The sequence below is a fragment of the Phyllostomus hastatus genome, unplaced genomic scaffold, assembly GCF_019186645.2.
Source record: "Phyllostomus hastatus isolate PE091 unplaced genomic scaffold, TTU_PhHast_1.1 phas_contig_58, whole genome shotgun sequence".
Classification (NCBI taxonomy): Eukaryota; Metazoa; Chordata; class Mammalia; order Chiroptera; family Phyllostomidae; genus Phyllostomus; species Phyllostomus hastatus.
This window is the reverse complement of record NW_025333916.1, coordinates 38,506,574-38,527,658: the sequence shown is the minus strand read 5'-3', so window position 1 is coordinate 38,527,658 and position 21,085 is coordinate 38,506,574. Positions and strand designations below refer to the sequence as shown.

Here is a 21,085-nt window from a genome sequence, read left to right as displayed (position 1 = left end):
TCTGTCATCTGTGGAAGGCAGTTGTGGAGGAACACTCCTGTTGGGTGGCAGAAATTTTGAGCAAATGGTAAGCAAATTGACTGCAGTCATGGGAAGGGCTCTGAAAACTATATGCTAAAACCAAATGCTGCTCCTAATGAGTCCATGGGAAATGGAGCGTGTGCCTCCAATTTGCTCCATTCTGCACATAGGCAGTGTTGTGGACTGGTTGCTTGGACCCCTAAAGTTTATATGTCAAATTTATATCCTCAGTGTGTTGGTGTTAGGAAGTAAGACCTTGAGGAAGTGATTGGGTAATGAGGGTCGACGCCTCCTGAACGGTATTAGTGCCCTTATAGGAGAGACATGAGGGAAAGAGGCCTCTCCCCTCCTTTCCTCCACTCCCCGTTTCTTTCTACACATTGAAAAGATGGTAGTGTATGAACCAGGAGGCAGGTTCTCACCAGGCACCAAGTTTACTAGCACCTTGGAGTATGGCCTACAGAAAAGTGAAAATAAATGTTGGTTGATTAAGCCACCTAGTCTATGGTAATTTGTTGCAGCAGGCCGAGCTAAGGCAGGAGGAATTTAATAATGTTAAAATGACGTTATCAGTCGGAACGGCTGATAGGCAGGGAAGATATGCTGGAGAAGTGAAGGAAAAATGTCTCGAGAGAAGAATGCAGTTATGGAATCACGTATATGAAGTCTTCCTTATCATTCTTGTTCCCCTTAGCACTGAAAATGTAAAGAAGAGTCAGTTCATACTTTGCAAGTTAGAGGCAGTGCTGAGGAGTACCTGGGATCAAATGATGTGGGAACCTGAGGAAAAAAAAATGCACAAACTTGGATTTCACTTAAGGCTTAAATAAATGTAAGTTTATGTGAGAAATTTAAAAAATGTTTCAGCAAAGCAGATGATTGGCATAAGTAGAGACTGTAAATACATTCTGCATATACAAGCCAGTGGGATAGCATATTTAATTAGAAATTGCAGCTTCTAATGTTAAAAAGTACTCTGAAAAACAATTGTCTATGAATTGTGTCCAACTGGTTTTATTTATTCTAGTGAAACTTTTTATAGGTAAAATGTAAAAGCAGCAGCATCTTAAAATAATACAGTAGAGAATTGGAATGCTTGCTATAAATTGCCTCTCTTATTTTTTTTTATGTGGCAGAGTAAAGAGATAATATGTATGGGATATAAAAGATAATAAGAAAGTTGTTCAATGACTGTACCAGGCTCTCTATTTTAGTAGCTGAGAAAAGTTTCAGTGCTAGGGAGCTTACAGCTTATTGTGGCTTCAGTGTCTGTGATGTATGGGTGATAGTTGTCATGTGCAGATGACAAAGAACATTCCTCTTGGGAGGTAGGAATTGTGGGGAAAAGGCCAAGCTTTGATTGGAATCCTGAGGATGGGCCTGATAATTACATCTGGTAATTGGTCGTATCAATTCCTTTCCTCCATACAGGCCTTAATACTACCTAAATTGCACCCTCCCTTCCTTCCTTCCTTCCTTCCTTCCTTCCTTCCTTCCTTCCTTCCTTCCTTCCTTCCTTCCTTCCTTCCTTCCTCCCTTCCTTCCTTGTCTAAAGCAGAGTGTCTCGTCCTTGTCACTATTGACATTGGTGTTGAATAGTTTCTTCTTGTCAGGGAGTGGGCTTCCTGGGCATTTCAGGTGTTTATCAGCATCCATAACCTTCCCTCACTCGATACTGGCAGCATCCCTTGGCAGCGTCCCCCAGCTGTGACAGCATCCCCCAGCTGTGACAGCATCCCCCAGCTGTGACAGCCAAAACTGTCTCCAGACATTGCCAAATGTTCCCAGGCAGGGAGTCAAATCACCCTTGGTTTTGAGCTACTGATCTAAATACACTCTGCTAACTTAAATGCAGCACAAACAGGAGTCCTTAATTTTTTTTTTTTTTTTTAGAGAGAGGGGAAGGGAAGGAGAAAGAGAGGAAGAGAAATATTACAGTGTGGTTGCCTCTTGCACACCCTCTACTAGGGGCCTGGCCCACAACCCAGGCATATGCCCTGACTGGGAATCGAACTGGTGACCCTTTGGTTTGCAGGCCAGCGCTCAATCCACTGAGTCATACCAGCCAGGGTAATTATTATTATTATTATTATTTTTGCTGCTCAACTTTCCCAACTGTATCCCAAGGAAGAAAGTTGTCTAACAACGGAAGGTTTCACAGTCTGTACATTTGAGCTAAATCAGAGATCTGATGGCAACTCTAACACTGCACAATGTTATGTGTGAACTGGGGAAACTCTTGAAACAGAGTGAGGCCATAAACCAGTGAGTGAATTATAATGATGCAGACAGTAGTCATTTTGATTTGATAGGTGTTCAGCAGGGCTTTTATTACATATATTTTCCATTTTATTTAAAGGAAAATTCCACCCACTTTGCTAGGACCTACCATCTGGAAGTACTTTTTCCCTTTATTGCCTTTGACATCTTGCCAACTGAAAGAAAAATGATAGAGAATGAAAAAATGACAAAACTCTGTTTTTAATGTAATTTAATGTTATAGAAAATGCTAACTTTTTATCTTTCAACACATACATTCAGTTAAATTAAGTTCCTCTAAGTTTCATTTGGTAATTATTTGTCCTCTGGCATGTGTGACAAAGGATTCAGATTCTTGTTCTTCCTCCCGCTGTCATTTTACATCTCCGAGGCCCAGTATCTTACAGAAGTCTGTGTTCAGTGCTGATTGACACTTGATTAATAGGAGAACGCCATCTTACGTCTGTGCAGCCCTAGATAGCCAGCAGTCTTGTTCCTATGGTTGGCGCAGCATCTTCTATACTGGCCAAAGGTTTCAACCCCCCACCCCCCGTTCTATAATGAAATTTTGCTTAGAGAAAGCAGCTTCCTGAAAGATGCATCTTAAAAGTAAACCCTCATTGGAAGCACTTACTGGATAAATCGAGTAGTGGTTGATTTATCGTATGAAGCATACAAACCTCTTACTCATTTCAGTCAAATGCCTGTCTTCTTCATGAGCTGTCCTGTCTCGTAGTGACCAGATCTTTGCCTATGTTTGTATCAAGCGGGCTGAGCTTTGGGGGCAGTGAGTCACACAAAATCCAGACCCATCCATGAAATGGTATAACATTTATCAAACCGTCATCTGTGAAATGGTGTAATATGTATAGCAGACTTGCTGTGTGTCAGGCACTCTACTAGGTGTTTTTTGAATGCTATGTCAATCATGACAGAAACCCTGTAAGGTTAAGGTTTTCTATTCCCTTGGAATGGATAAAGCTGAGACACAGACATTATGTAACTTTCCCGAGGTAGAATCATAAAGCCGGGATTCATTCCAGGGCTTGCTAGTTCAAAAGGCCATGGCCTGATGCTGGAAAAGAGTCTTCTCTTCTCATGATTGTGAATGATACCTGTGGTCGATGTTTTCTTCTCCTAAGCACATGTGATAGGTTTTTGGATGAGTTTGTTGTTGCATTTATGTGAAGATTTCTAATAAATAATGTTACCAGTGTGTTTGTGTTATGATTATTAGATAGTAACAGCATCAATCAAGCAAATGACTTAAAAATATTTGGAAAGGGACATATTTCCATCTTAATATTTATGCAGGAGCCATGAACTTTATAACACTGTAGATCTATGTTATAAAATCTAATCAGAGGAACATTTTAAAAAATTTTATGCTCATTTAGAGAGAATGTATTGGATAGGCATCAGTAGAAAGAGCTAGAGAAAAACTATCATCTTAGATGAAAGTAATTTTTTCATATTCATAGTGAATTGCTAGATCTGGAGCATAGCTGAGTTGTGTTTTTCATATCTTATGCTTCATTTATTGCAAATGAAATTAATTTTTTTCGATGGTATCCTTTAAAGTCTCAAATATTATTACAATGAAATATGATGATTGCAATATCTATTTATGCATGTAATATGTGTTTTCCTAAAATAATTACATCATAAATTTTCATTTCACAGTGACAAAAGAGTTGGGGATCCTTTTAGCTCTTACCCAGTCAAACAAGAAAGGCAGTAGGTGATAATTTTGAATGAGATTCTACTAGATAGAAAAAATGTTTTAGGAAATGTTTTCTCCTGCCTTCTTGAGATAAGCTGATTACTTACTTTATAGTAATTCTTCATACCTGTTTTGGTACATACCTTGCTTGTGTTTAGTGGAATTCATTAAAGGAGAGGTAATGAACTTTGTAAATGGTAGGCTGTTGGGGATACTCAGAGCACAGGAATGTTTCAGAAACATAAATTATATGGCTATATAACTTGACTTTTATTCAACATATAGAGATTTTGTTGGCCATGTATGATGAAAACATTGTGAAATAGTATCTGCTGTCATTTGCCTTCCCTGTTCTATAACAGGGTTGTATTCTGCTGTTACATTCAACAGGACGCAAACGCTTAGTGGTTTCAAGCATTTGTTCTTACCCTTCTTCTAACCTCCCCTCCTCTGTCCCCCTTGAGTCATGCTCTCCAGCATACCTTATCACGCTTTCCAGTTCAAACTTCTTTTAAGGCTTACACTTCTCCCTTTATGATGTTCCACTGAATCTACTGGAAGGTTCCTGCCCAACATATCAACTTACACCAGCCTATTTATGTGAGTTCTGGTTCTACCTTGCCCAGTATGATGGGCATGCTCTTTAAGCCCTGCTTACTTTCTCCCTAAACTTTCTAAATCTTATTTAAGGTGTCAGAAGCCAGTTGAGTTTCTTCTTATTCTTCTCTGCCTAACTTTCTTACTTCTAGTTAGCTTCATATATATCTGGTGTATACTATTACATTTGCTATCATAGGCTGTACATGTTTAAGCCATGCCCTTTCTCCTTCCATGGAATACTACCCTGATGATTTGGGAATAGTTTCTGGCCTCTTTCCTGTTATTGTATGTACTTTTATTTCCCATTCTCCTGGGATATGCCCCTCATTTTTAAAGTTGCCTTCACTGTGACTTCTAGGAGCCTGACCTGATTTCTGGCCACCTGACCTTTTGATGACTGCTTGGCAATGAAGGTTCTGTTTACCTCCTGCTAACAAGCACTCCATATGCACTTCATTTGGTGGGTTATGTAGAGTGGTAGACCTTGTGGATGAAACATCAGACATCGCTGATGGATGCATCTGTGAATGCTGTGTTTTGATGATGAAGTCTCTTCATATAAGAAAACACTAACACTGGGGGCTGTTCAGTGTAGACAAAAATTAGTCAAGTAGTAGAGGAATCAATACAAATAGTTCATAGTTTCTTTTTTTGTTTTTGTTTTATATGACAGTCTAGATCTGAAAGTCTAAAGTATATTGTTAGTCATTCCAAAGATAAGTCATTGAGTTATGGGGTAATCTAGGAAGTGGTAGACTATGTTTTATTTTAAAGAGAAAATTCTTTAGGGCTTAATTAGAACGAGCAGAAGCAGGGAGGGATAAAGGCAAGGCCACCTGGAATCCATGACGAGATTGACTTTCCACCCACCATTCACTGGGACAGGACGCTGCAGCCTTTCATTCCAGGGAACACCTTGCGTGGATGTTGTTAAGACCCTTGGTCTCGTCCTAAAAGAAAGCTCTAGTATCCACAGTCATGATGCTATTTAGCCTTGATTAGCCTAATTTATCTTCCTATAAGTCATAACTCGTGATACTTTCTAATCACGATCACATATTTAGTGTAAGTTTTCCATTTGGTGACCCCCAGATGAACTATTTCTTCCTTCTTCTATTCCTTCCTCATGGGTAAATTCACCAGCACAGTTTAATTTGGGGGGCTGGGGAATGAGCCACTGTTCTGGCAGTGGGAGAGATATGGTAATGATGTGACTTGACTCTCTGTCTGTGGGTGACTTAAGAGAAGTGCCTAGCCTGTTCTCACTGGGGATGGCATATGTGAGATTCAGGTGTTCCTGTACCAGTATGCTGCTTCCACTGGATGCTGCTTAAATATAGGCTAGAGAAGCATGACCTCTGAAGTGGCTGAATTGAGAGGACTCCCATGCTATAGATAAGGCACGGCATAGACATGCACAGCAGACTCGCCTCTTACTTGTCTGTTTTAGCCCAGTGGCTGAGCTAAGTGTCCAATTAAGAAGATTTATTAAACTCCGGAGCTCCCAAAGATAATCAGCAGCCCAGCAGAGAACATGCTGGAGACATGCCATTTTATTCCTTGTCTTCATTGTGCAGCCATCTGACCCTGTTTCTTTTGTCTGAGTCGGAACAACCAGCATAGTGTGCACGAAGGTTGAGAATCATTTTTGGAATGGTGCTGGAAGCTATTTTATTTATGGTTACACAGTGTACATAGTTTTTCAAATGATCACAGAATGAAATGAGAAATGGCTTTGTGGAAAAAAAAAAAGTCCAGATGGAAATTGTCATTTGCTGTAACTCAAGAATAAATATCGTAAGTAGGAACTGAATGCTGTGTTGTGGAATTAGGCGGCTTGTATGCCTTTTTCCTTTACTCGCAGATTGTTTTATTTACTTACGTATAATATGTGGAGAGAATAGCCTGGATGCTTTGCAAGACTGAAGACCAATGAAATGGAAATCCCAATCCTGGGAAAATTGACTGCTGACTGCCTGGGAACTCAGACATTCAAACGGCCCCTGAAAAATGGAACAAAATGCTTTGAAAAGTCAAACAAACAAAGGTCCTCCCTCTTTGGAGCCCATGTAGTGTCAAATAGACTTTATCAGTTACACATACAATATTTTAATAAGATCTTAGTAGTTCTCTGGGGTACCTTATTATTAATTTTTTACATTCTTAATAGGTCTACGAGATCATTATGTGTTCTTTTGTTCTAATATAGGTGTAGGTGCATGCCTATATGTTGTTTATACACTTTCTTTTATTTAATAAAACCAAATGAAAGACACTGGAAAATGAAACTGACTTTTAAGTAACAGCTTCTGAAATGAAAAATTCTACAATAAAGCGAAACCTAAATGAGTTTTGGCTATCAATTATTATTTTAATAGGGAAATATATAACAATTTTTACTGAGATAAAAAATACCTGGATATCAAAATAAAGAAAAAACCCTAAGTAAAGGATCTGGTGTCATACTTCATCTCACTGTGAAACCAGAGAGCACTAGGGGGGTCTTACTCATTTGTTAAAGCTGCAGTGTTTTGCACTTGGAGACTTTGGTTTGATTAGCTGCCTGGTTGATCAGCAGGAACCAATGGGTAATGACATAGCTGCCCCATCTAATGCCTCCGTCTGAGACGCTTTCACTGGGAGGCCAGGTGCATTTAATCATTTCTCAACACTTCCTCGGGGGGGAAGTAGACTTTTCCACAGGGAGAAACTTAGTCACGGAAAGGTTTAAGATGTGAAGGCCTGAAAGTCAACCCCCAAATCAGTTTCGGCGCAGCCACCAAGAAGCCACTGTGTCTCCTTCACACGCAGGTAAAGGCCCCTTAACAGGTGTGGGCTGGGAGGAAGAGCCGGGCCAGGGGTGTGCACTGGACACAGATGGACAGAGAGACAGGGAGGTGGGGTTTTAGCTCTTGCTCAGCTATAACTCAGATTACTCAAGTATTTGTTTTACAGTTTCTCCCTGGTTAGCTATAAGTTAGTGGCTTGGGTTTGCCTGAAAAGGGTTTTGCACTTTGTAGATGAGACATATAGCCCAAAACTCAAATTTCGTGCTAGGATATGTGACCCTGAAGGTTCGGAGAGAGGCATGTTTGGGTGAATGATTATCTTTTGACTTTCTGGGTGAATCATTTTCATGTGTTTGCAGCCGTGTTTCTAAGCAGATGGATATTAAACTGTATTAGAGATAGAACACTGAGCTGGAGATTAGCTAGGTGTCAAGGATTGGCATCAGGACTCCTGGGTTCTCCTTTCAGCTCTGCTATCAGCGGTTGTTCTTGGGCAAATGACTTCCCCTCTTGGGAACTCAGTTTCCATGGCTGTAAAAAGAGAAGGTTGAAGTAAAATCTGTGTTTTTTTAACTGTTTAAAATGGCCCAGGTTTCCCCCAAAGTGCCCTCAGAGGAAAGGGAGGCCAAGGTTATGGCTTTTGAAATCAGTGGTCTGTTGTTAGAAAAGGTTGAAAGGAGCAAGTGTTCCTGGATCCCTGCATTATTCTATGAGATTTATTTAAAACTATAGCTTAGACATAAAATTTACCTTGAAATATTTGCAGTTTCGAGTAGCCACAGACTGGAGTGCTTCAGAGATCTTGAGAGACTGCAGCCTGGGTTCAGACCTTAGCTCTGTCATTTGCTATGACCTTGGACACAGTTTTTAATATTGCCGTGGGTCAGTCCCCTCATCTGTAAAGAGGACAAGAACTTGGAGTGATCATGATGTAGCTTCATCAATGGTAACAAATGTGCTGTTCCAGGGAGAATGTTGGTAATGGTGGAGGTGATGTGCGTGTGGAGGCAGGGGGTGTAGAGAGAGCTCTGTATCTTTCCATGAATATTGCTGCGATCCTAAAGCTGTTCTAAAAAGTAAAGTACGTCGAGACAAAGAGAGTAATAACTGTCTTATTGGTTTGCTTTAATTTTGAAGAGCACCTGGCACCTATTAAGCACTGTGTGAGAGTTAAGTAAATGTATGCTTGCCCATTGGAAAACTTGTTTTGCAACTTGGAGAAAATTTCTGCAATTTATGGGCAATTTCAGTGTTTTCTGTGTGTTCAGTGTGTTGCCAAATTGATTTAATAAGTTGGTAAGCTGAGCATTTGCGTAGTAGGGTGGACATCATAGGCCAAGAAAATAACTTGAGAAATAGGGGTCTAGCATTTACTTAAAGACCCATTTAAAATCTGTGTAGAAAAGAAACCTGCAATTTTGAGCTAATTTTATATCTTTTCTATACATTCTTTTGACAGAAACATGTTCAATTTAAGTGTTAACTCTAAAGGTATCTTATGCTTTCCTATATGGTATTTCTATCAGTTCTTATAAGTCAACTTATGTACATTTTTCTTCTCCTTAAATTTGGTTTTAAGCTCCTTAATAAAGTATAAAATGGCTTTGAATTATTTTTCAAATGCAGTTTAGTGCTATAAATGCTTTACATGGCCAATAAATACTTAATTTAAACTTTAATATTAAAGTATCAAGTGTTTTAAACTTAAAATACTTAAACTTAAAATTTGATACTTGATTCATTTGCATAAGTCAAAATATTATTTTCTTAATACCCATTATTTTACTGAAGAGAAAAACCAGTGCTCTCCTCCCCAAAGCAGAAATGCATTCAGATGCATTTCAGATTATAATCTCACTGGACTATAATACTGACACAAGAGTAGTTTTCTCATGTTTGAGAAAATATTTCTAACTTCTTACTTTTCTTGGCTTTAATTATATATTTTTAATCAGTCTAACATAGGCTTTATGAGACTGTGCTTATTGGCCAGCCTTTAAAAAGCTTGTGTCATGCTGTCTTTGATATGATATTATAAATAGATATCCATGATTTTCTAAACTCAGCAGTGAGTAAGCAGTTGTCATTAGGGAAATGTTTCTGTTGGGACAAATCCTGCTGTGGGGCGTATGAAGCCCTTAGAAATACAGCTAATTTGTTGGTGACCTTTCAACTGTGTTCTGTTCATTTGATTTCTAACCAGTTCTTTCTCCCATGTCCCTTTCTCCGAGTCAGTAAGGCAGGGAGCCTGTATGAACATTGTCATGCGGAATTAGAAACGCAAAGTCCTTTTCTTCCTGGCAGGTAAAGAGAGGGCCCTGATATTCAGCATTTTTGGTCCTTTCTGCTGGCTTATTGGCCACTTTCTTTGTCTGGCCTTTCCTGGGAGTGTATAGAATGCAGACTGTACCCGCTCATGGTGACTGAGCTGGCGTCCTCTCTTGTAGACTTTGCTAATCAAACATGTCTTCCATGGGTGAATTTAATCCTAAGGCCTATTAAGTGATATGAAAGAGAATCTAGCACATTTGAAGTTCCCCTTTTAAAAAGTCATGCAAACTAATTCTTGCTTATTGACCTTCAGCAGGACACCAGGCACCTTGCTGACCTTCTGCAGGTATTATTGGCTCATCACTCTGCAGTCACCCAGAGAGGTGGGTGTGGGTTTCTATCTTTATCTTACTGACAGAGAAACAGCACCACAGAACTGGGGCGACTTGGCCAAGGTTTTATTTCTGCGTTTGACTCAGGTCTGCCCAGCTCCAAATACAGTATCCTGCTCACTCTGACTGTACCCCAAGTCTCATTGGTTCTCGTAAATTACTCAGTTCAATGAGGGTGAAGGAAGGTGACCCAGGCTTAGACAGAACACTCCAGAAACTTGATTTTCAGTACTGCTGAATTAAGAAGGTGCAGTCATATGAATGGAAAGTTTACTAAGCCCCGAGTTAGAGAGAATTCAGGGGACCAGATGGTGGGCAAGGTTTTATGAGAGCAGGCAGGATGGCCCTCGCCATGGATTGCTGTGGAAGTCTGGATCCCTGGGGAGTCCATCTTTCTGCGAAGCCATTTCCAAGTGTTATCCAGATTGTCAGAAGGGACAGAAATGCTGTAACAAATGGTGCCGAACACCCTGTTTTGTTTCCTGACGTGTACAAACACAGTCTCAGAGGACATTCCCGGAATTGTCTGCTTGGGCCTGTTGTTTCATGGTGGGATAAAATAATGAATATCTTGCTTAACATTCTGTAACTCTAGAAGTTGCTTCCAAACCACATCGTTCCTTATTAAACTGGGTGAGAGAGCATGCTCACAGAGCTGGTTACCTTATATTCACCCTTTCTTTAGATGGCCGGATAATCCCTTCTGGAATCTAGTACCTGTTTGAAAGGAGGGAGACAAAAAAACTGCTCATCGCTTGTTGGTTTGTGGTCATGGTGGTCACCTGAGATGGTACACCTGGAAGGTCTCAGTGTTTGTTCATTCGCTTCTGGCCGTTTTCTTCCTTGATCTCAGGAACTTGCTATCAGAGTTTAGTCTAATGCTGATTTCTGCCCCTAACAAGGGGAAATTATTTGTCTTCAAACTATGTGCCAGTGGGTCACTGGAAAGATCCACTGTAAGAGAAGCCTTTTGATCATTCATCATTGCAAATATACATTTCAAAATAATTTGATTAAATAAGGAATCTAGTGATACAGCGCTAGGGACTTTGAACTGTAACTGAGTCTTAGGATTTAGTTGTGGCTTAAAGATTTATTGCTGGTATTAGAAAGTTATGGGCACCCAGCCTGCAATTTGAGTCCAGTTTTTCTTTTTTTCACACAGACATATGTATATAGTAGAGCATGCCAGTTGAAAACACTTGACATTGTGACTTTGATTAGAAAAAAAAATCACTGATGTATTTTGCTTTATCTAACCTCATGGCAGGTAGTTAATGGAAACTTGTATCACCATGGTTTGTGGAAATATGACAGCCCTGGATTTCATAGATGGGAGAATTAATACAGGAATCATATGTATGTCTTCTAGAGATGGTTCACAGTAGGATTCTGAGCCTGGCTTTGAGCTTGGATAGAAATACCGTGTAGTTTATAAGCAGACATTTACTGTGCTTCTGTCCAGTTGCACTGGCAGAAGAGGAGAGGTGTATGTGTCCAACCTCTGTTTTTCTTTTAACCTCATTCTCTTGTTCTATTTTATTAAGTTGTTTATTTCTAACACTTAAACTTCTGAGCACTGAGATGGAATGCTCAGCAAAGAAGATTGGCCCATTTTTTTTTCACAAGAGGATGAGATGGCTTAAAATTAGGGGTTACAATTTTCATTACAGTGTGACAGCAAGTATGTGTTAGTCATTGCCTGCTAGTCAGCATGAGATGATGCATGTAAAGAATTTAATATTATAATCTTCACAGCCATCCATGGGGAAAGTACAATTAATATCCTTGGTTTGTAATGAGACAGTTGAGCCTCTCTAGGGAGAGGTTAAATACCTAGCTCGCCCAGAGTCACCCAGCCAGCAAGTCTGGAAACCCAGTGGAGGAGCTGGGCTGCTTAACCCTTCCAGTCCTTGCCTGTTTGTCTCATAACATGGGCTGTGTCTCCATCACATTTAAGGACTAAGCTCTCTATTGTGTTGAAAAGGTACACTAATGAGTGTCTCTGCTGTGGTCTTGTGTTGTATCGGGGAATTAAGTTTATCAATAATTATGTCACTTTATAAGAGGAATGGTAAAGTTTATATATAGTGGATCCTGAGTGCAAGGTTGAAGGAAGAAGTGATTCTCATGGAGAATGAGAGTGGGAAAATAGTAAAGCTTTTGCAGATACTTTTCCAGTGGCCCTTCACAGAAGAGGAGGAGTAGATGGAAAATTCTACTTTGGAGAAAGAATACTGAACATAAAGAGCAAAAGAGGTGCATGCATGAATGTGCCGGTGTCTCAGGAATGCTGAATCATGCGTGGAGTCTGGTGGGAGGTGAGGCAGGAGTTTAGGGTGAGACTGTGTTGCATGATTGAGTGCAGAGGTTCAGAATGGAGGGGTTTAAGCCTTATTGAGGGTATGTGGAAGGAAAAGAGAACAGAGCCAGCGGTGATACAACCAGGACACTGGCCATGGCAGGAAGAGAAGGACTTTCAACAGGTAGCGTTTAATTGCCACTTCATACATGCCTGGGGATGTTTCAGGAGCATTAAAAGCATGTGCTTATATGGTCCTCCCAAAAACCTTGACAGGTAGGAGGTACTAGTATTTTAGATAAGAAAGGACAGTTGGCAGAGGTTAGTAAACTCTTCTGAAGTCACTAATTTAGAAGGTAGCAGAACTCAAACTCACATATGTTCAATTCTAGAAATCACTTGAAGGGCCTGTGAAATACTCTCATTTACATGGTAGAACTAGAGATAAAAGTCATAGCATCTCTTTAAAAACCGAGGGTGAGTTTGACACATGCCACTTCTAAAAAGTCTAGAGAAGTATTGATAGATGAGAAAAGCTGTCAAAGTCTTTTTAGTTCTGTAGTTGAATGTTAACAGTGGATTTATTATTTATAGTCTTTTGCTATGAGCAAAATCACCTTATTTATTAATTGTAAGAATATGTGGATATTTGAGGATCCTCCTTTATGGGTCGATCTTAAGTGAAAAAAGTGGACCCATAGAACAGGGTTTAGACATCTGAATCCAGTGTGTGAGTATGTGTATGTGTAGAGTTAATTGTTTTAAGCATGTGGTTATAGCAAATAAGGACACCATTCTTGATGCTGTAGAAAAGTGCAGATGACTGTCTAGTAATTCGTATGTGGGGTCCACTTGGACTGGGCCAGACTTGCATTTGATTTATTAGAGTGTGCTGAAGACAGTGCACTGGCCTGCTCAGAGACACTGGTGTGGAGGGAATGGTGAGAGTTAGGAGGAGAAGCAGCTGTTTAGTATGACTATGCTGTGCTTAGTTAGTGACCCTGGGCCAGTTCTCATCCTTGAAATTCCTTAGGAAAACTCCCATGGAATGAGCAGCTTGCCCAGAAAATCCCCATAGGGTGAGAATCTTGCTCAGTGGTCAAGAAATTAATTTGCAAATAGATGCTTTCTTAAGATTTATAGGATTGCAACTTGGGGAAAACATAAGTATTTCGTGATCTGAGATGCTAATTTGACAGCTCACCGCACACTATGACCTCAGGCTGTGGGAATTGTGGAAGAAGGGGCAATACTGATATTTAAGAGCTGAGAAGAGGACCATGAGGGACTGCCGATTCCAAGTCAATTACACAAGTGTTGCATGATGGAGGCTTCACTTGACGAGGTGGAACTTGTGGTCCCTGGGATAGTTCTGAGATTCCAGAAACATTCTCCTGGTCTGCCATATGGCACTAGATCCTCAGCCTTCTAAGAACTCAGTGCTCTGAGCAATATAATATCAGAACATTTGTCATTTACACATAGTTGAAGTAATATGTCCACGCACTTGGACACCTCTCTCATGGCTGCTGCCCATCTGCCTTCATGTCCACTGGTTCTTCCATTTGCTCTTCTTTTGGAGAATGAGCAATACTGCAAAACCTTCCCTTTAGCCCTCTGTCTTAATTGCTTTAACACGGGAAAGAAACACTTGGAAAAGAATGGAAATTTCTGTTAAGTGTGTTTGGGTGAAGAAGTGTGCATAGTCTCTAGGGACTGTTGAAGGTGTGTGTGGCATGCATGTTGGAGACGACAGCTCTTGGGCTCAGAGCCTGGAATCCACCAACACAATTATTAAGTAACATAACATAAGCAATGCAATAAGTTGATAAATAATATAATATAAAATATAAATTGAGGTAATTTTTAATGACAGGTAACATAAATTATAAAACAATTTGTAATTATAGATAGTGAAAGATGTTTAAAATTATTTAACTCCTGGTGCTGCTACTTTCTAGATTGATTACAGTACCCTGGGGCTAGAAGGTTGACTTCTCTGAATCACAGTTTCTTGTCCAGATTAAACTCGGGTCTGTGATTCACACACTGTCATATTTTTTTTCCAAAGTTTTTCATGTCATTGCATGCAGAAAATGGTAACATTGGTGTGGGTAGCTGCAGTAAGTGGAGAAGCCTTCTCACCTGGAGGATGAAGGGGTTGGTCCCTGGCACACCTGGATTATAGTTCTCTAGTATCCGAACCCCTGTTGGATGCTTCTCTCCTCTACTGTGACTCTCCTCTGTTAGGAAATTGTTTTCTTAATGTGCCTGCACTCTTGCCCCTTCCTATAACCTCTTTCGTTCTAATCTGTGAGAATCACCATCAACCACCGAAAAATATTGGACAATAAACTAAGCTATTGAAAGGTTATGATCTCATTGTATTTTATCTTTAGTATGGTGTGTGTGGGAAACTCACAAGATAAATGAAGAGTCCACTGATGGTGCTTTTGAACTTTAGCTCTGACTTCCCTTTAGGAAGTTATGGATGACCACTGATAACACCTTTCATTGGATCTGGCACTTGGTGCCACACCATTGTCGTATTTTTTTCTAGGCTTCTCAACATTATATTGGTTTTCTTGATTTTTTTTTTCTGCACTCGCTTCAGTTAGCAGGCCTTTGGTCAATGTGCAGCTTAAGTTAAAAAAAATCTAAATTCTAATTTCCTACTGTGAGTAAATTCTTCGGCCATGTGGAATTTCTTCTAGAGAAGTTGGATTTATCATCTTGTTCTATTTTATTTTTATTTTCATCTGGAGGTTATAGCATTCCTTTCAGAAGAGAGCTGGTACTTTTGAGTTAGAGACGTGCCTTTTAGAGGATGATCTAGCTCTGAGGAGATAAAATAATTCTGATTCCTTTAAAATGACTACAGGTTGTCTTTAGTACCATCTTCCCTGTTCGTGCAGGCATCTTCAAGCATGACCATGTATAACCAATGTGCCAAGGTTGGGCTCACCCGATGGAGCTGCGTCTATCCTCTGGTGATGGAAATGAGTTGGTGAGGGGGATAAGTCCCCAGTTCATTTTGACTCTTCTCTGTAGATTTCTTAGCATACATAAAAATTTTGTCTAATATGATCACATTTGCCCTTTTGTAGTGAACTTGCAAAAACAACCCCCCAAAGTATAAAAAATATGCAGACCCAGGTATTTCAGAACATTGCAATGATTTGCTGTATTTTCCTCCAGGTGTTAATTGTAACAATGAAGATCCACATTGTCATGTCTAACAATTATTGAGCACTTGCTGGGGGCTCACATTGTTCTAAGTGTTTCTCATTGATTAAATCATTAAACCCTTACAACCTTTTGAGAAAGGCACAGAGGTTATCCCCACTTGAAGATGAAAGTAGAGGACATGCGACCGCAAGAGGCCGGAGGCAGACAAAGGTTTGTGTCCAGTATAGAGTCAGACTTCCAGCCAGGCCCCCCATGTGTGCATGCTTATATTTCAATATGAGAATGTACACACGTGTGTGCATGTGATCACACTGTTGTGGGTGTGTGCCTCTGTGTGTGTATTTATTTACTGGCCACAAACAATACTTCTTACAATACTCTTAGTATTTTATCTTGAGTGTTTCGCGTGTCCTTAAAATTTGTCTTAAAAATATTATCCTGTCTTCCCGATACACTTAATTTGTATAGAACTATTTCCATTCCCCCAAAGGAGAAGCTTCCAAATCCTGGTTGTAACAACATAATAATTTGACTAGAAAGAATATATTTCAATGTAAATCTTTGTTAGCATCTCTGATGAATTCCTGTAAAGACTGTTCTAGAGATGAAACCAAAAGGCAAGATGTATAAATAATTTTAAGCGCCTTAAAATTTGTGTGTGTGTGTGTGTCTGTGTGTTGGTTTGTCAAATCAAAATACCGTTTTGTTAAACAGCCATAGCCACAATCAAGAGCCTCATGTTCACATTTCAAAATGGCAGTCAGTAAAGCAGTACCACATTCGACAGGATGGAAATAAATTTTTTCCCAGGCTTCTCAAATAGGTAGCTTTCTTCTGCAGCTTGCCACTCTATGGGATTCATTAGATTAGTTACTACATTAGATAGATCTCTTTGTTTGTGGTTCGCTGCAAGGAGGTGTGTTCAAGTGGTGAGTGTCATGCTCTGGATACATCGGATTTTCCAGACTGAGCTGTTGTGAGTTTAGAGCACAGCTCCATCACCTCCAATCTCATCTCCCTGGCTAATGAGCTGTGTCTTGTGCTACTGTGGTCGTAAACAGAGAACTGCAGGAATTTTCCAGAACAGCGAGATTAAGCATAACATTTTGCCTCTAACATATATTAGAGAAGGTACATCACTTTCACCTGTGCACCCAAGTGGAAATACAATCTATTGCTTATCGGCAAAACAAACATGTGTGCCAACTTTCCCAGAATGATTTCACTGGTATGTTCTATTTACCAAGTTTTAGTGGCAACTTGGAGGGTAAAAACGTAGTGTTGCTGTGTTGGGATGGAAAGTATTTGTCACTGTTGTGTGCCTGAGCATTTCTTCTCGGTGTAAGCAGAGAGCTTTGCATAGTACAGTTTAATCTGTTAAGGCTGATAAAACTAATTTCCTTTCTGTAGGTAAGAGTGAAGCTAATTTTCCCTGGGTAGAAGGAATTTAGTAAGTAAAGGAGTGGGAGGTTCCAGTTTCAGAAATGTCCATCATTAGCTCATTTTACACATGTGTGTCCTGTGTTCTCATCTCAACTATTCTCCACCAGACTTTGAATGAGACTAATAAGAATTTCTTGTTCTGCATAAAGACTAGTTGTGGGAAGCTCCTGATGCACATTTGTACCTTCTCCCCATCCCTTCTGTAAACCTGCCCTGCTTTCTGTTCTGGCTGCCCCATTATTTCTGACCTCCGTGTGCTCAGTGAGTCTAACCTGAATGGGCTCTAAAGGTGTACCGCAGTTAATTCATAAAACTAATCTGACATCACTCATTTATTTTAAGCTTCAATATTTTTATTCACTTTAAATTATGAAGTAAATAAATGCTTGTTGAAGTTCAAACAGGGTAGAAGAATATAAAATATCTGCACTGCTTAGGAGTAATCAGAGTTCTTTTCCACTTAAAAGCATATGAACATGGAAATCATTTGGTTTATTTTAATGAAAAATTGGACCTTTTTCTTTCTCTTTTCTGTATCTCTTTATAGATAGATAAATGCCTAACTTTTTTTTACTCAACATCATTATTGGATTTTTATGTAGGTGTATAGAGTCTTACTGCATTGGTTTTACAAGCTGCATAATATTCAATCACAGGCAGGTGCCATACGTAATTTATTCGATCTCATCATTTGCAACTTTGTTCCTTTTATTTCAAAGAGGTAACTGTGTTTGCTACTCCCATTCTTGGTAAATTCTACCCGCAACTTTATTCCATTTTTATGCCAAAAGTGTGATATTTTAATTTCTAGCCATTTACATAATTCTCACTCTTCCAAAACTCACCCTCCTCAGCCTTTTTTTATATTAGCCAGATACTTCTTTGCATTACCTGTTAGTGATTGTTGATCCATTCATTCAACAGGTATTAGGTACCCGCTATGTTCAGGGGGGACTAGAATGGTAAGTGGGGCTCGGGCTCTCCCATATGGCCTTGCAGGGATGACAAGTCACAAGGCAGAAGAGCTCAGACCTTGACAGAGTGAGCTGAGGGCCACAGAGATAAATTGCCTCCTAAGGAGGTTAGGTGGAGGGGCCCAGGGTTCTCGCTGGAGAAGAGGATAGGGGAATGGTGGAGCTAGCTGATGTCTGATCTGGGCCTCAGGGGAGGTTCTAATGTAGGCATGGGGGAGTGTGTTCTGGGCCGAAGGGCAGACATGGGAAAGTGTGGAGCCTGAGGAGGATCAGTGAATTGTTGAATTCAGCCTGGGTGGTTTGACTGTGGGAAGTCGATGAGGTGGAAAACCACCTCTGATGTTCATTCAGCATCCATGCCGTTGTCACCTTAGCACTGCTGTGAAGTTTCTATTTATGTGTCCTTGCCTTTAAAAAATGTTCGTGTAGCTTTAACAAATCTAAAGTATTGTTTAGTTTTATTTGTTTTTACTTTTAGAAAATATTGATTACTATGTTATATGTTAATCTTGATCCCGTCCCCCAATGTTATGTTTCTAATATTTATGTTATATGTAGCTGGAGTCTGCTCATATTTACTGTGATACAACGTGCCATAAAAATCTCCATTCTTTGTATGGAAGCCAGTATTATTTCTTGTTTTGTGCCATTATGAACAAGGCTGCTGTGAATGCTCTTTTACACGTTTCTTGGGCAGATGTGGAATTTCCCCAAGGCAGAGATAGCCACCCCCACCCACCGTCAGAGCTCTCATTAAACAGTGCACTGATTTTATCAGCCCTTTTTAACAAGACACTAATATGTTGCCAGAAAATGTTTTTCCTAGGAGATTTAAAAAACATTTTAAGATAGTCCTTATTTGCTTATATTTATTAAAACATTTTTTTTCAGTGCTTCCTCATTGCTAGGGAGTACTCTACATCCTTTCAAATGACTCATAGTTTTAAGCCTTGGTTTTTATCTCCGTATTACAGATGATGGAACCTCAGGCATAAGGTTAATAACATTCGAGCTAAAATTGGGATTCAGGCAATTTGGATCCAGAGTCCGTGTTCTTAAAATCCCCACACTGCTGCCTCTCCTAAACCTGTGCTGGTGGGGAGGGCGGATCATTGCGCTGAAGGCTGAGGAACACTGTTAGATAGTGCTTAACCTTTTGCATAGCAAAAGCGGGCAATGAGACGTTCTGAGGCTGTGTTTAACCCCCTGCACTGTTAAGAGAACAGCCTGCCAAACTGATGCAATCTGACCTTCCTTTTCCTGGACTTATATTTAGGAATTACTCCTATTGTCTTTTCATTAACACATCCACCATGGCAGAACTTTTGATATTTTGAAATACAGAATTTAAAGCACTTGGGGATTACCTTTTAACCATGGAGACCTTTACTGTGTTGTCCTGAATGACCTTTCCACATCCCAGGCTAATGAACTGAAGGATAAAATACCATATGTTCACGGCATGTCTGCATTTCTCAGCACCACCTTTTGTGCTAATCATTCGGTGCTTATGTGGCAGCTAATTCAAGATCTTTATTGACCTGTTCTCCTAAAGTCTCACCCAGCAGACTGATTCCTTGTGAGTGAACTTGTAGTTTCTCCATAGAAATTCTCCTAAAACTCCTGTTAAGCCCTATTCGGTGGCACTGGCAGAAGGTATCTAGGTCTTCACAATGATTTTCCCACTGTTTAGACAAGGACCCTCTTGGTTTCTATCTCCTCTAGTATCTAGTCAGTCAGTCGATTAGTATATGTGTGACATTCTGCTCTAGGTTCTGAGGATGTTGAGTGAACAAAACCAAGGCTCAGTCTTCTAGTTAGTTGCTTATATCCTAGTGGGCCATAACCAAATACATCCACTGGGCAATTTCAGGTGGTTTTAAGTGATGAGTGCTATAGCAGGTCATGCCGGAGAGTCTTCTCTGAGGAGCTGACATTTGAGGGAAATCTGAATAATGAGAAGGCAGCACCTTGGAAGGACCTGCAGGGAGAGAAGGGATCTCTGGGCCCATGGGCCAGCAAGTGCTGTCTGAAAGGTGATGAACTCAGTGGGTAACCACACCAGAGGGAAGGTGTGTGAGTGTGCACACATGTGCACACGCGGGTTTGTGGCCAGGGCACAGTGCATGGGAGTGCTGGGAAAAGTGCAGAAGTGGGTGGGGCCAAACAGGGAGCTCTTGTTTATTGGGGTCAGCAGTTTGCATTTTTGGAAAGTTGCAGAGTTAGTCCAGGGGTTTAAACAGGGAAAAAGTACCTAATCTGATTAACTGTTTTTTCCCCCTTTTATACAGGAAAGGATATTGCAGCTACATACATTTTAAAAAATATACAAGTGTTCTGTTCTCCTGGGTTTTTTTTCCCATCTTTATTGAGGTATAACTTATAAATAAAAATTGTACATATTTACTGTGTACAACATAATGTTTTGATACATGTGTGGAGTGTGAAATGATTACCACAAGCTAATCAACACATCAGCTTGTATATTTACCTTTTTGTGTATGTGGTGAGAACATTTAAAAGCTACTGTCTTAGCAGATTTTCGGTATACAATACAATATTATTAACTGCAGTCACCATGCTGTACATTAGATTTCCAGAACTTACTCATCCCAAGTAACTGAAACTTTATACCCTTCCATCAACGTCTCCTTATTTCCACCACCCCCAGCCCCTGGCAACCACTGTTCTATTTATGCTTCTGTGAGTTCCAGTTTTTTGGACTCTTTACAAAGATTGCTCTGGTTGCAATGTAGAGAATGGGCTTTTGGGGGGCAAGCATGAAAACCCCAAGACAGACTAGAGAGGCTTCTGCTGAGTCCAGGTGAAATGTGGAGTGGCTTCACCTGGCATTAGAGGCGAAGGAAGGGGACAGTGGAGGTGAGAGAAGAGGACAGGTATGTGACCCACGTGATAGGGTTTATCGACGGTGTAGAGTATCCTGTTGAGGAGTTGGGGGAAATAAGAATTATGCCGCCTGTGATGGGGAGACTCAGGCAGGAAGTGGATCTGAGGAAGGGGAATCAGTGGTGTACTGGGTCCGTATTTGCTTGGAGGTAATTCTTTGTCATGTAGAAGTGGAAAGTGATGGAAGTTGCAATTTCAGGGGCAGGTTGGGGCTG

At 40.2% G+C, this 21,085-nt stretch overlaps 1 protein-coding gene across 1 annotated transcript in view; it reads left to right on the top strand.

Annotated features, from left to right (window-relative positions):
- The window catches only part of SEMA5A (semaphorin 5A), a 441,285-nt gene that overhangs the window by 117,545 nt on the left and 302,655 nt on the right, over positions 1 to 21,085 (top strand). The gene's annotated exons all lie outside the window — the stretch shown is intronic.